Genomic DNA, 14,139 nt, shown 5'->3' with positions numbered 1-14,139 from the left:
ACGGCAATAAATGCAAATCACAAGATAGCAAAAAATCTTGACCCAACTACGTTGACATCCACCATTATGCATGATACCATATTGTCCCTATCTGCAATTAAAAAAAATATTATTTAATTTATATATTTTAATAAAATTAATTATTTAATTTTTATATTTTAAAAATTATATTATTTGATATTTATATTTTGATTATGTTAAATAATTTAGTTTCTCCATTAATTTTTTCTTTATTTATATTATTTAAATTATTATTTAATCTATTTATTTTAAAAAAATTAATTACTTGATTCATGTATTTTGAAAAATATTACTATTTAACTATTTTATTTTAATGAAACTAATTAATTTGTTCATATAATTTAAAAAATATATTATTAGAGAAAAATATAAATTTTGCTATGTGAAAACTTAATCTGAATTTATATTTTTTTTAATTTCTAATTTATTAAATATCAATTTTATGTTTTCTTTACTGTGAAATAATTTTTCTTGATTATTTAAAAATTCAAGGAAACTGATTAATTATTTTGTATAGAAAGCTTGTACTATTTATATCAGCAAATGAAAACAAAGAGAGAAAGCGAAAGAGAAGAGTGTGGGTATAGAAAAGAAGAAATATGGAGAGAGAGAGAGAAATAAAAGAAGATAAGAGAAAAATGAGAAGAAGAGGATTAGGGTAATTTAAGTATAAAAATTAATTACGATACTAAATAATTAACATATTCAAATTACAGGTACTATATAATATATTTTTTTAAAATATAGGGACTATTAATTAATTTTACTAGAATAAAAAAATTAAAAAATAGTTTGATCAATATTGACTGATAGAAAAATTGACTGATAGATTAATCTAATAGTATATTTTTTAAAATATAATAAATAAATAATTAATTTTATTAAAATATAGATATTAAATAATAATTTATACATTCAAAAATATCTATATACTGTACATAATGGAGGGCAAGTCTTGCTGCAACAGTATGAGAATAATGGGTGCAAATGTATAAATTAACAGAGATTGTGAAATAAAAAAGAATTAAAAAAAATACATATATACTGCTATCATGGTTGTTAGAAAGAGGTTTGATCATTCAGCTGATTGACATCCGTAGCCTTTTATTATTAAGACTTCATTGATATGGAATTAAAAGCTACATGAATATTAATTAAAAAATTATTATATAGTATATTGCTAGCAAAAAAGTGTTAATAAATAACAAATAGATTATATCAAATAATATTATATTTGAAATAAATTTAATTATAAAATATAAAAATTATAGTGTGATATATATATATATATATATATATATATATATATATATATATATAATGTATGAAAAATAAATTGAATTTAATTGAATTTATTCTGATGATGTGTCCACGTTGTCACTATTGGTCAGAAACTTGTTACGTTACATCCCTTATTATTATTATTTATTGAATTGTCAGTTCATTCATGAAGAAACGTGTCTTGCGACTGCAAAGGCCATGTGCTTTCCAGATTCACGCACTGACATGTGCGTACTAAAGTTTTATATTTAATATTAAATAGTACGAAAAATTATTAGGTGATGATTGAAATTTATTTTTTATATTATAAAAAATATTTATTTTTTTTAAATATTAATTTTTAAAATTTTAGATGTATCTAATAATTAGGCAAATAATGTTATCGTTATATATAATTATATTATAGCAAACCAGACAACACATAAGGTTCTTATGCCCTCTGCCTGGGCAAGGCGTCCGAAAATGGATTATTTTCTGTCGTTACCTACTGCAGAGGAAAAGTTTCTTTTCTTCCCCACAAATGCTAGCGCCACCGTGACCTTCCTCATCTTAATTTGCTCCTTGATCTTTTGGATGTTAAGAAGAATCTCAAGGACTGCAGGTAAGAAAAAAGCAGCTCCAGAAGCTGGAGGAGCATGGCCCCTAATTGGCCACCTTCACCTCCTAGGAGGGCCGCAACCCCCCCACATAGTATTGGGCAACATGGCTGACAAATACGGTCCTGTCTTCACTATCAAGATGGGCGTGTATCGAGCTTTGGTAGTGAGCAACTGGGAGATTGCCAAGGAATGTCTAACCATCAACGATCAAGCTTTCGCTAATCGTCCAAAAATTCTAGCCATGGACCTTTTGGCCTATGATCGTGCCATGTTTGGGTTTAGCCAATACGGCACCTACTGGCGTCAATCGCGCAAGATAGCCACACATGAACTTCTCTCTAACACCGACTGGAGAAGCTGAGACATGTACGAGAATCGGAGGTGGGAACAGCTTTAAAAGAGTTGTTTAAATTATGGGAAAAGAAGAAAAATAATTCAAATACGGTGTTGGTGGAGATGAAGAGATGGTTAGCAGACATATCCTTAAACGTGATCTTGAGGATAATTTTTGGGCAATCTGTGGGATATATGACTGCAAATGAAGGCGAAGAGAATAAAAGATTGAGGGAAGCGTTGAGGGATTTCTTTGATTTATCAGGGAGGTTTGTGGCGGCTGATGCGATACCCTTTTTGAGGTGGCTGGATATTGGGGGATACGAAAGAGCCATGAAGAAGACTGCAAAAGATTTGGACCTTGTTGTTGAAGGGTGGCTAAAGGAGCATAAGGAGAAGAAAGCTTCTGGTGTTAAGAATGGAGAAGAAGACTTCATGGATCTGATGCTGGACATTCTTGATGATGATGCTGAATGGGTTCTAGATCGAGATTCCGATACCGTCAACAAAGCCATGTGCCTGGTAATTAATTTCAATAATGAGTATTATCATTTAAATCCTTAAAAAGGATTTCGCATGCTCAACTGATCAAAGTTGAGACCTTCGAATCAATAGATTTTAGATTTAAATTTTATCAATATTTAATTGATTACATTTACGTAGTATTTAATTGTGTGTTTATTTATTTATGGATACATTTTAATTTTAATTTATGTTTAAACTTAAAAAAAAAAAATACTTGAGATTTTCTATAAATAAATTATAAATTAGTATCTTAACTTAGGAATGTGTTTCAGTAAAATATCTTATGCATTTGATTGATTTCTAAATTATTTATATTAATAAAATATTTATTAAATTAAAAAATTATATTTTCATAAATCCATGAATTACTAAATTATTGATTTATGTAATTTATTTTTTTCTTAAATTATTGATTTATGTAATTTATTTTTTTCTTAATAAACATTAAAATATAAAAAGAATATAATTTTTAATTTAATAAATATAATATGCATAAAAATAATTTAAAAATTAATGATTAAAATTTATATTATTTAAATTAAAAATTAATTTTTTTTATTTTAAATTAAAATTTCAATGCTTTATTTTACACACCCATGATTTAACCTTTTTCTATGTTCTCCAAATTGCTGTGAATTTGGATGTTTGTAGGGTTTGACACTGACAGCCTCAGACACCACAGCAGTAACTTTGACATGGGCTCTCTCTTTATTAATCAACCACCCAGATGTCCTGAAAAAGGCCCAGCACGAGTTAGACATCAATGTTGGTAAGGAAAGACCAGTACATGAATATGATATGAATAACTTGGTTTACCTTAAAGCCATCATCAAGGAAACGCTGCGATTATACCCTGCCGGACCACTTTCTGTGCCGCATGAGTCCATGGAGGACTGCACTGTAGCTGGCTACCATATTCCAGCAGGCACAAGACTCCTCGTTAATCTTACCAAGATTCATCGTGATCCTAGGGTGTGGTCTAACCCTTCTGAGTTCCAACCAGAACGATTTCTTACAATTCACAAAGATTATGATGTTAGGGGCCAAAACTTTGAGTTTATACCATTTAGCAATGGAAGAAGGATGTGCCCTGGTGTCTCTTTTGCTCTTCAGGTTTTGCAATTAACTCTTGCTACATTGCTACAGGGGTTTGATATTGAAAACCCAACTAGCGAGCCGCTTGATATGAGTGAGAGCATTGGATTAACCAACCTAAGAGCAACCCCACTTGAATGCTTTCTCAATCCTCGCCTTCAATCTCATCTCTATCAATAAATTGGCCAATTCGTGCATGAATAATGCATGCTGTGCGAACGAGACCGTTATTATTTGAATCTATATGAGTTGTTATGCTTTGTGGCTATTAATTATTTAAATTTTTTTTATTTAGACTTAATTTATTATAAATATAGAATAATTAGTGTATAATGAGAATCACTTATTAAATACATGAAAGTCTTGAGTCTTATTAAATTGAATTTACAAATAAAATTTTCAAACACCAAAATGTATAAATACCTAATCAATAAAAAATCATCTATCTATATTTTTAACATGATTTTAATTAAAATAATAATTATTAATAGATTAAAAATATAGATAACAATTACTTGCAAGTGTACCTATTAGCGTTTGGCGCTAACACCCAAATTCAGTGGCTACACCAAACCATATGATCAGGGGACCAAGCAACTTTATTGCATTTTTTGTCTCCCACAAATAGTGAGTTTTAACCCTTTAAATATTTAATGGCAATTATGAATATAATTAATAAGTGCAAATCATAAGAAAATATTTTATTATTATTATTTTATATTAATTTAATTTCTAAATATTTTTTTATTTATCAATATTCTATATTTAAAATAAAAATGTCTAACTTTATTTTAAAATATGTAAAATTATTATTTTTTTAAATTAGTAAATAAAATAAATTGAATTAATAATTTAGTAATTTTATTATGATTTTTTTAATATAATAATTTAAAATGAAAATGATTTATATAATATATTTTAATTATATAAATATAAAATATTTTTAATTATAAATAATTAATAAATTATTTTATAAATTTATTCAACTCCTCCAAAAATTGCCGGCAAGATCTGTCACTTTATATGATGAAAGTGACCATATAATGGTTTTTTTTTTTATAAGTAAATTTTATTAATAAATCAGCAAAAACTTAATATATATCCATCAAATTAAATTAAGTTAAAAGGCTTTCCTCAATACACTCAACCTAGGCTAACATATGCTAAGGGCTTGTTGGCAATATTAGCTGTTTTAATGGTTATTAGTAATTTTAGTAGCTATCAGTTATTTTACTAGCTGTTAATTGTTAAATATTAGTTATTTATATAACTATTAAAGTAAAAGTGTTCGGTAAAAATAGTTGTTAGATTAGCTGCTAAATATAAAAATAGTGATAAAATCTTATTGACCTTAGTCAAAACCCTCATTTAACCTCTAAAAGTTAAGAGGGATAACTTTTCATGAACCATTCTCTCAACCTCTAAAAGTTAGTATAAATATTATGTCACCGAACAGTATAAATAAGAGAAGTAATATTTTGATTCTGGTCAAAACACTAAATATTATTTTAAAAGCTATTGCCAAACAGGATCAAAGTGGAAAAAACTTAGAGTCAAAATGGAATACAGTGAATAGTCTAAAATAAAGGAACATGAACAAAGCAATGACAAAATATAAAATAATAATAATAATAATAATAATAAACAAACAACAAGTGCCTTGTGCCCAACAATCACAAGGATAACACACATTAACAAAATCTCACGACAAAATGCAGCAGAAGATTAGCACAGAATAGGCTACAAAATACCACAAACCAATGACCAAGCACCAGTAGACCCACCGCTATCAGCAACAACGATACTCAAGCCCCAGTCTTTATCTCAAACAACAATGAAGATGCCACAGGCTAAAGAAAAGCCACATAATTTAAAGACTAATCCACACCTTGCCTTGCAAGGGCATCTACAATGGAGTTTACCTCCCTAAGTGTATGAACAAAAATCACCTGCTGAAGCTACTATAAACTAACCAGAACTAAATTAATTGTCAAAGATAACTTCCAAGGAGCATCTTCCGGCTTTGAAACCCACGAATAGCAAACTTAGAATCAGATTCAATAACAATTTCACTAACATTCACCCTTTTATCTTTCAGTTTAAGAGACAACTTAAGAATTTTAGCGATAGCTAATAGTTCGATAGCGTTAGAATCAACTATACCCACTGAACATTAGAAAAACACACAAAATAACTTAGGAATGTGTAACAGTAAAATATCTTATCCATTTGATCGATTTCTAAATTATTTGTACTGATATAATATTTATCAAATTAAAAAATTATATTTTCATGGATCAATAGATTATTAAATTATTAATTTATATAATTTATTTTTTTTAATAAATAGCAAAATATAGAAAGAATATAATTTTTAATTTAATAAATATCATATGAGTAAAAATAATTTAAAAATTAATTATTAAATTTTATATTATTTAAATTAAAAATTAAAATCTTTTTATTATAAATTAAAATTTAAATACCTTATTTTTACATTTTAACTCTATGTTATTCAAATTCCAGTGAATTTTGATGATTGCAGACTCTAACATTGGCAGCCTCAGACACCACCGTAGTAACTTTGACGTGGGCTCTCTCTTTATTAATCAATCACCCAGATGTCCTAAAAAAGGCCCAGCACTAGTTAGACATCGATGTTGGTAAGGAAAGACGAGTACATGAATATGATATGAATAACCTGGTTTACCTTAAAGCCACCATCAAGGAAACGCTGCGATTATACCCTATTGGACCACTTTCTGTGCCGCACCAGTCCATGGAGGACTGCATTGTAGCTGGCTACCATATTCCGGCAGGCACAAGACTCCTGGTTAATCTTACCAAGATTCATCATGATCCAAGGGTGTGGTCTAACCCTTCTGAGTTCCAACCAGAATGGTTTCTTACAATTCACAAAGATTATGATGTTAGGGGCCAAAACTTTGAGTTTATACCATTTAGCAGTGGAAGAAGGATGTGCCCTGGTGTCTCTTTTGTGCTTCAGGTTTTGCAATTAACTCTTGCTACGTTGCTACAGGGGTTTGATATTGAAAACCCAACTAGCGAGCCGCTTGATATGAGTGAGAGCATTGGCACTTGAATGCTTCCTCAATCCTCGCCTTCAATCTCATCTCTATCAATAAATTGGCCAATTCTTGTATGAATAATGCATATTGTGCAAGTGAGACTGTTATTATTTGAGTCTATATGAGTTGATATATTATGTGGCTTTTAATTATTTGAATTTTTCTTATTTAAATCTAATTTATTATAGACATAAGATAATTAGTGTATAATGAGAATCACTTATTAAATACATGAAAGTCTTGAGTCTTATTTAATCAAGTTTACACATATTTTCTAAACACCAAAATGTATAAACACTAATCAATAAAAAATCATCTACATATATTTTTAAGTAGAATCTATCACGATTTTAATTAAAATGATAACTATTAATTAATTGAAAATATAGATAATAATTACTCGCAAGTTGCCTATTAGCATTTGGCGCTAACACCCAAATTCAATTGCTACACCAAACCATATGATCAGCGACCAAGCTACTTTATTGGATTCCTTGTCTCCCATAAATAATGAGTTTTAACCCTTTAAATATTTAATGGCAGTTATAAATAAATTAATAAGTACAAATCATAATAAAATATTTTATTATTATTATTATTATTATTATTATTATTATTATTATTATTATTATTATTATTATTATATATTGATTTAATTTCTAAATATTCTTTTATTTATCAACCATTCTCAATTTAAAACAAAAATGTCTAACTTTATTTTAAAATATGTAAAATTATTATTATTTTTTTAAATTAGTAAATAAAATAAATTGAATTAATAATTTAGTAATTTTATTATATTTTTTGAATATAACTAAATTAAATCAAAAGGCTTTCTTAAATACACCCAACCTAGGCTAACATATGCCAAGGGCTTATTCGGTAATATTAGCTGTTCTAATAGTTGTTAGTTATTTTACTAGCTGTCAGCTGTTAAATATTAACTGTTTGTATAGCTATTAAAGTAAAAGTGTTTAGAACAAATAGCTATTAGATTAACTGTTAAATATAAAAATAGTAATAAAACCTTGTTAACCTTAGCCAAAACGCTCCTTCGACCTCTAAAAGTTAGGAGGAATAGTTTTTCATGAACCACTTCTTCAACCTCTAAAAGCTAGTATAAACACTATGTCACCGAATAGTATAAATAGAAGAAGTAGTAGTTTGGCTATAGTCAAAATGCTAAACGTTACCTTAAAAACTATTGTCAAACAGGGTCTAAGTGAAAAAAACCTGGAGTCAAAATGGAACACAGTAAATAGTCCAAAATAAAGGAACATGAACAAAGCAATGACAAAATATAATAATAATAATAATAATAATAAATAAACACCAAGTGCCTTGTGCCTAACAATCACAAGGATAACGCACAGTAATAAAATCTCAAGACAAAAATGTAGTAGAAGATTCGCACAAAACAGGCTACAAAACACCACAAACCAATGTCCAAGCACCAGCAGACCCACCGCTATTAGCAACAACGATACTCAAGCCCCAATCTTTATCTCAAACAACAATGAAGATGCCACAGGCTAAAGAAAAGCCACATAGTTTGAAGACTGATCCACACCTTGCCTTGCAAAGGCATCTGCAATAAAGTTTGCCTCCCTAAGTATATGAATGAAAATCACTTACTGAAGCTACTCCAAACTAATCAAAACTGAATTAATTGTCGAAGATAATATCCAAGGAGCATCTTCTGGCTTTGAAACTGTCACGACCCAACCAATGGGCCGGACCGGCACTAGGACCTGGGCCAGCTTAAAGCCCCCGAGGCCCGTAGTAAGCCTAACTATTCCTCAAATCCATAACCAAGCCCACAATTTAGGCTCAATATGCATGTAAAAATAATTTAAATTAAACTGTTAAAATTTTTTTTCGGGCCAACTTAGCCCAGAAATTTTCAGAAACTAAAATCAGGGGAGCCCAGCTCAACCCTGTTACCTCATTTACAAACTGTTTAAATACCATACAAATCTTCATTTATAAATTTCAAAAATTCAAATTAACACAATTTTTAACAAGGTCCACACTATTACTAACACATGCGGAGTTCTAGATTTTTAAATTTAGAAAAGATAGTAAAACAGTTAAATAATCGACGTTAAACCTGCGAGGAAGAAAACAGGTTGCTCTGTAAAATAACTCCTCCTGTGGCCTGAAAAAATATTGAACAGGAGTGAGCGTTCGACTCAGAGAGTAAAATATCAATTTTAACCATAATCTCTATAACTATCTAAAACTAATGCACCATGTAGAGTGAATGCAACATCAACAACATTTTCACATCATAACATCAAAAAGGTAATTTGGAGCACTCACGCACCCTGTAACATCAATCATAATATATGGGAACTGATCCCCTATACAGCTCTCTTAAATCCAACCTTGTGCCAGCGAAGAACTCAAGCCGGACTTTCGCTTAATAAACCAAATTGGGGGTCTCAGGGAAGAACTCAAGCTGTGACTACCACCCGAAGGATCGGGTCCCAGCGAAGAACTTAAGCCGTGACTACCCGTCCTATCCATAGTCCACACCACATCACACGCACGCCAACGCACGCACACTGCTCCAAATTACCACAGCAACATACATGGCACTTTCATAGTTATGAATGCAACATAAATCGTGCCTAAAGTTTATCTACATAGATATATGCATATAAGTGATGCATGGGCATGCTTGAACATATAATAATAGTGAAATTACAATTAAAATTAATATTTTACTCACAGACTTGACAACGGTCACTGTGGCGGCTGGGCGGAGGAAGAAGGCTGTCCCGGCTCACCTGACAATTACATTACATTTATTTAATACAAATGACTCAATACAAATCAAGAAAAGACCAAATACGTCCTAAGTCGTGCTGAAAATCCGGCAAAGTCTCCCCTATACCTAGGACCTACCCAACCTGCAAAAGGGCTCAAAACACACTTCTATATTCGCAACCCATATATCCACAACTCAATCATATCACACAGCCCCTCCTGGGCCCATCAAATCAATCATCCATCACAATATGTAAAATTTCAATTTAGTCCTTATAATTGATCATTTTTGCAAAAACTGCCCAAACAAGCTCCAAAAATTCTAAAAATTTGCCCCGCGGTCCCTAGCAATATTACTAGGCTATTGCAAAAAGAATCATAATTTTCTAAGCTACCACAAATATTTTATGGATTTTTAATCCTATTTAAGCACTAGAAAATTACGAAAAAAACAAGGTTCGGGTTTACCTTTGCCGATTCCGACTTCGGGGACGCGCTCGGGACGTCTGACAATGGGGGAATAGCCAAAATCTCGATCTAATTCGGAGACTTTTCCGGTAACGGGTCTATCTGGCCAGAAATTCACAGACCCGGACAACTGTCGAATTTCCGCGAATTGAGGATACCTACACGAAGCCCATAACACAGGGGTTAGTAAATAAATTTTTTAGAATTTTCTAAGCTCATTAAATGCTCAGAAAAACACTGCGAAGTTCCGTGGGACCCACCGAAAAACGGTGTCGAAAAAATTCGAAATTTATGTTGCCGCGAAGCTCTCGACGAGTGGAGCGTTCTGGTACTCTCGGTTTTCTCGTGGGATTCACGATTTTCGAGAAATCTAGCCCAAAAATCGAAATAGGCTAAAAACTTCCCGAATAAAAATTGGACAAACCGCTCGATGGATTTCGGTGTTCTTGGTGTCTATGGAAAGCTCTCGCCGAGTAGATGATTTTAGACACAAGACCCGGTCCGATTGGTGGCCGGATCGGCCGGATTTTGGTCGGGGAAGTCGAAAAGTCGCCTTGCAGGGAGCGTTCGCTCGCGTTTCCGGCCGTTTAGGCGGCCGTGGCCGGGAGGGCTGGAGGCGCGCCGGTGAGTGAGGTGGGGAGGTGGCTGGCCGGCGACAGGGGCAGGAGGAGAGAGAAAAGAAAGAAAGAAGGGGAGGAGGTCGGGACACGCGGAAGAAAAGGGAAGAAGAAAAAGGGAGCCGGTCCGGTTCTATTCTGCCGGTCCGATTCAAGATACAAAATTTTAAATTTTTACTCTGCCTCGGGATCGAAAACGAGGTCCAAAAATTCCGAAAAAATTTCAGAAAACTCAGAAAAATACGTAGACTCCAAATATATTTTTAGTTTTGCCATGTGGTCTTTAAATTAATTTTTAAAAATCATCAAAGTTTATATTTTCGGAAAATCGAATCCGATTTTTAAAATCCGAAAAATCTCAAAAAAATTCCTAAAATTTAAATAAAATTAAAATACCAAAAATGCTCATAAAATTTAAAATTTTGGGGTGTTACAGAAACCCATGAATAGCAAACTTAGAATCATATTCAACAATAATTTCACCAACATTCACCCTTTTATCATTCAATTTAAGAGACAACTTAAGAGTTTTAGCAATAGCTAACAGTTTGATAGTGTTAGAATCAACTATACCCACTGACCATGAGAAAAACACACATAAAGAAGCCTTCAGCATTCCTCAACACCCCTCCAATGCCACTCAAGCCCGGCTTTCCCCTAGAAGACCCATCAACATTCCACTTCAAGGTGGATGCAATAGGTGGAACCTAAGTCATACTAGGCCTTTGCTTAGATAGATTAGTCCAACATCTAATGGATTATGAGGTAACTAATAGATCTAACCTTGAAAAGGGAAATCCACCTTAATAGCCTCCATCCACACAGACAATCGATGCAAAATTAAATTTTATAATTATATATCTATAAGTATATGGGTTCGAATCCTAGCTCTGCAGGGCCAAGGGATTAACTCCACCAAAGCGGACAGTACTGATTTGAGTTGCAGGCCCGGCCTCTAGAAGGGTACGCTGGCAAGAAGGCTCACTAGAGGGGCTTGAGCTGGGGCCCCCTAAGCCGGGGTGTGACACAATCTATTAAATTTTATATTTTAATTAATATTCTATATTAAAATATTTTTACTTAATAATTTATATTTTAAAAATAAATAATTCTATAAAATATTTAATTTTTCTCTATTTAAAATACATATATATATTATAAAAAAATAAATTTTATATTTAATTAATTATCTATAATATATAAATGTATGAAGGGGGAGGGAGAACACTGGCTTCACCCAAATTGCCCTTCATTCTTAAAATTAATTATAAATTTATTTTTATTATTTAAATTAATTTTAAAATTTGTATAAATTTAAAATTCTTAATTTTAGAGTTTATATAAGTTTAAAATTTTTAATTCTACTTATACTTAACTGCAATTAAATATAAAATTTTATAGAAAGTAAGTAATTAAAATAAGAAATTAATAATAAAAATAAAAAATTTTATTAATCTATCTATTATTTATAAAAATATAGCAAAAACGTATTTATAGTAAGAGTCACCAATAATGCATATTAATGATAATAACCTATCGCTAATCTATATAAATTCGTCACTAATAAAATTTAGTGAAAAAAGATATGTCGCTAATAATTTTAGCAATTAGTGGCTTCCAAACATTATAATTGTTAAACTTTTAGCGACTGAAAATTTGTTGCTAAATCCTTAATAATGCCAATTCAACAATATACAATATTGTCAATAATAACTTTTAGTGACGAAATGGTTGTCACTAAATACCCAATAATTTCAATTTTTAATATTACAATAACTAATATGAATTAAAATTTTAATAATAATTCTACTTATACTAAAAAAACATATTATAATTATTAATATAGTAATTCTATAATTATATATCTATAAGTATTATTAATTCATTAAAATTATTTAATTTATTTTAATAAAATTAAGAAAAAACATTAAATACAAAATATTATTCTTACTAATTTATTTTTAATTGTTTTAAATATCTATAAAATTATAATTTTAGAATATATATATATAGAGGAGGGGAATGATTGGAAGAACAAAAATATCTTTCACATTATTACAAAATTATTATTAAAAAATTAAATACTTAATTAAATAAAAATTTAGGGTTAACTAAATATTAAAATCAATAATTTGAAGTTTTAATCCAATTTAAATAGATGAACCACATTATTAATTATAAATTTGCAGTATTTTTTTAATTATTTATATTAATAAAAATATAACTTTAATCAAACTTAAAATTTATTTTTATATATAAACAAATTTTCATTTATTTCATTTTTATTAAGCAAAATAAATATTTTAATATTCTCAAATTATTGTTCAATATAACAAATTAAAAAATTATTTTTATTGAAAACTTTAATGAAATTATTATAATTGCATTTCAACTTTTACTAATTTAGGTAAATAGATTAAAAGTAACATTAATTTTACAATTTCAATAAAATCAATTAAAATTTTAAATAAAATTAAAAAAGTGCTTAGAGTTTTTTTATTAATTAATCATATTTTCAAAATAATTTTATTCTTTACATCAACAAAATATTATAATATATAAATATATTAAAAAAAATTTTAAAAATACTATTAATAAAAATCATTAAAAATAATATTTATATTATTATAATAATATTATGTCATATATTAAAAATAATAGAACATTACATATAAAAAATTAAATCACAAGTTTGCACAGCAAGCACATAACATGCGTTGCACGTTACATAAAAAATTAATTTATATAAATGAGTTTAAGTAATAAACACTCAACATATAAAATTTGAATTCAATTAGAACTCAATATTAGTATTATTTTTCAAACTCAAATTTAATTATATATTATTCAAACTTATCGTATTAGAGTTTAATAAAATAAGATGCTCACAAATATCCCAATCGTTGCCATCTTAAATATAAATACAATGTGAAGTTTATGTTGTAGAACAGCATCAAAGCAGAAAATCGGCAGTCGGCTCACCTAAAGGCTAGTGATGGAGGTAGGGGTTGAGGGATCCCATATATATATATAGTGATGGAGGTAGGGGTTGAGGGATATATGGGATATATATATGGGATCCCTCAACCCCTACCTCCATCACTATATATATATAGGGGATCCCTCAACCCCTACCTCCATCACTAGCCTTTAGGTGAGCCGACTGCCGATTTTCTGCTTTGATGCTGTTCTACAACATAAACTTCACATTGTATTTATATTTAAGATGGCAACGATTGGGATATTTGTGAGTATCTTATTTTATTAAACTCTAATACGATATATATATATATATATATATATATATATATATATATATATATATATATATATATATAT

The 14,139-nt window shown here is 29.7% G+C and overlaps 1 pseudogene; it reads left to right on the top strand.

Annotated features, from left to right (window-relative positions):
- Positions 1–1,714: 1,714 nt before the first annotated feature.
- On the top strand, positions 1,715–4,122 carry LOC131172209 (cytochrome P450 CYP82D47-like; annotated as a pseudogene).
- The last annotated feature ends 10,017 nt before the right edge of the window (positions 4,123–14,139 follow it).

Source organism: Hevea brasiliensis, chromosome 2 (genome assembly GCF_030052815.1).
Source record: "Hevea brasiliensis isolate MT/VB/25A 57/8 chromosome 2, ASM3005281v1, whole genome shotgun sequence".
NCBI classification, from domain to species: Eukaryota; Viridiplantae; Streptophyta; class Magnoliopsida; order Malpighiales; family Euphorbiaceae; genus Hevea; species Hevea brasiliensis.
The sequence above is the reverse complement of the archived record's forward strand: the minus strand, read 5'-3'. Positions and strand labels throughout refer to the sequence as shown.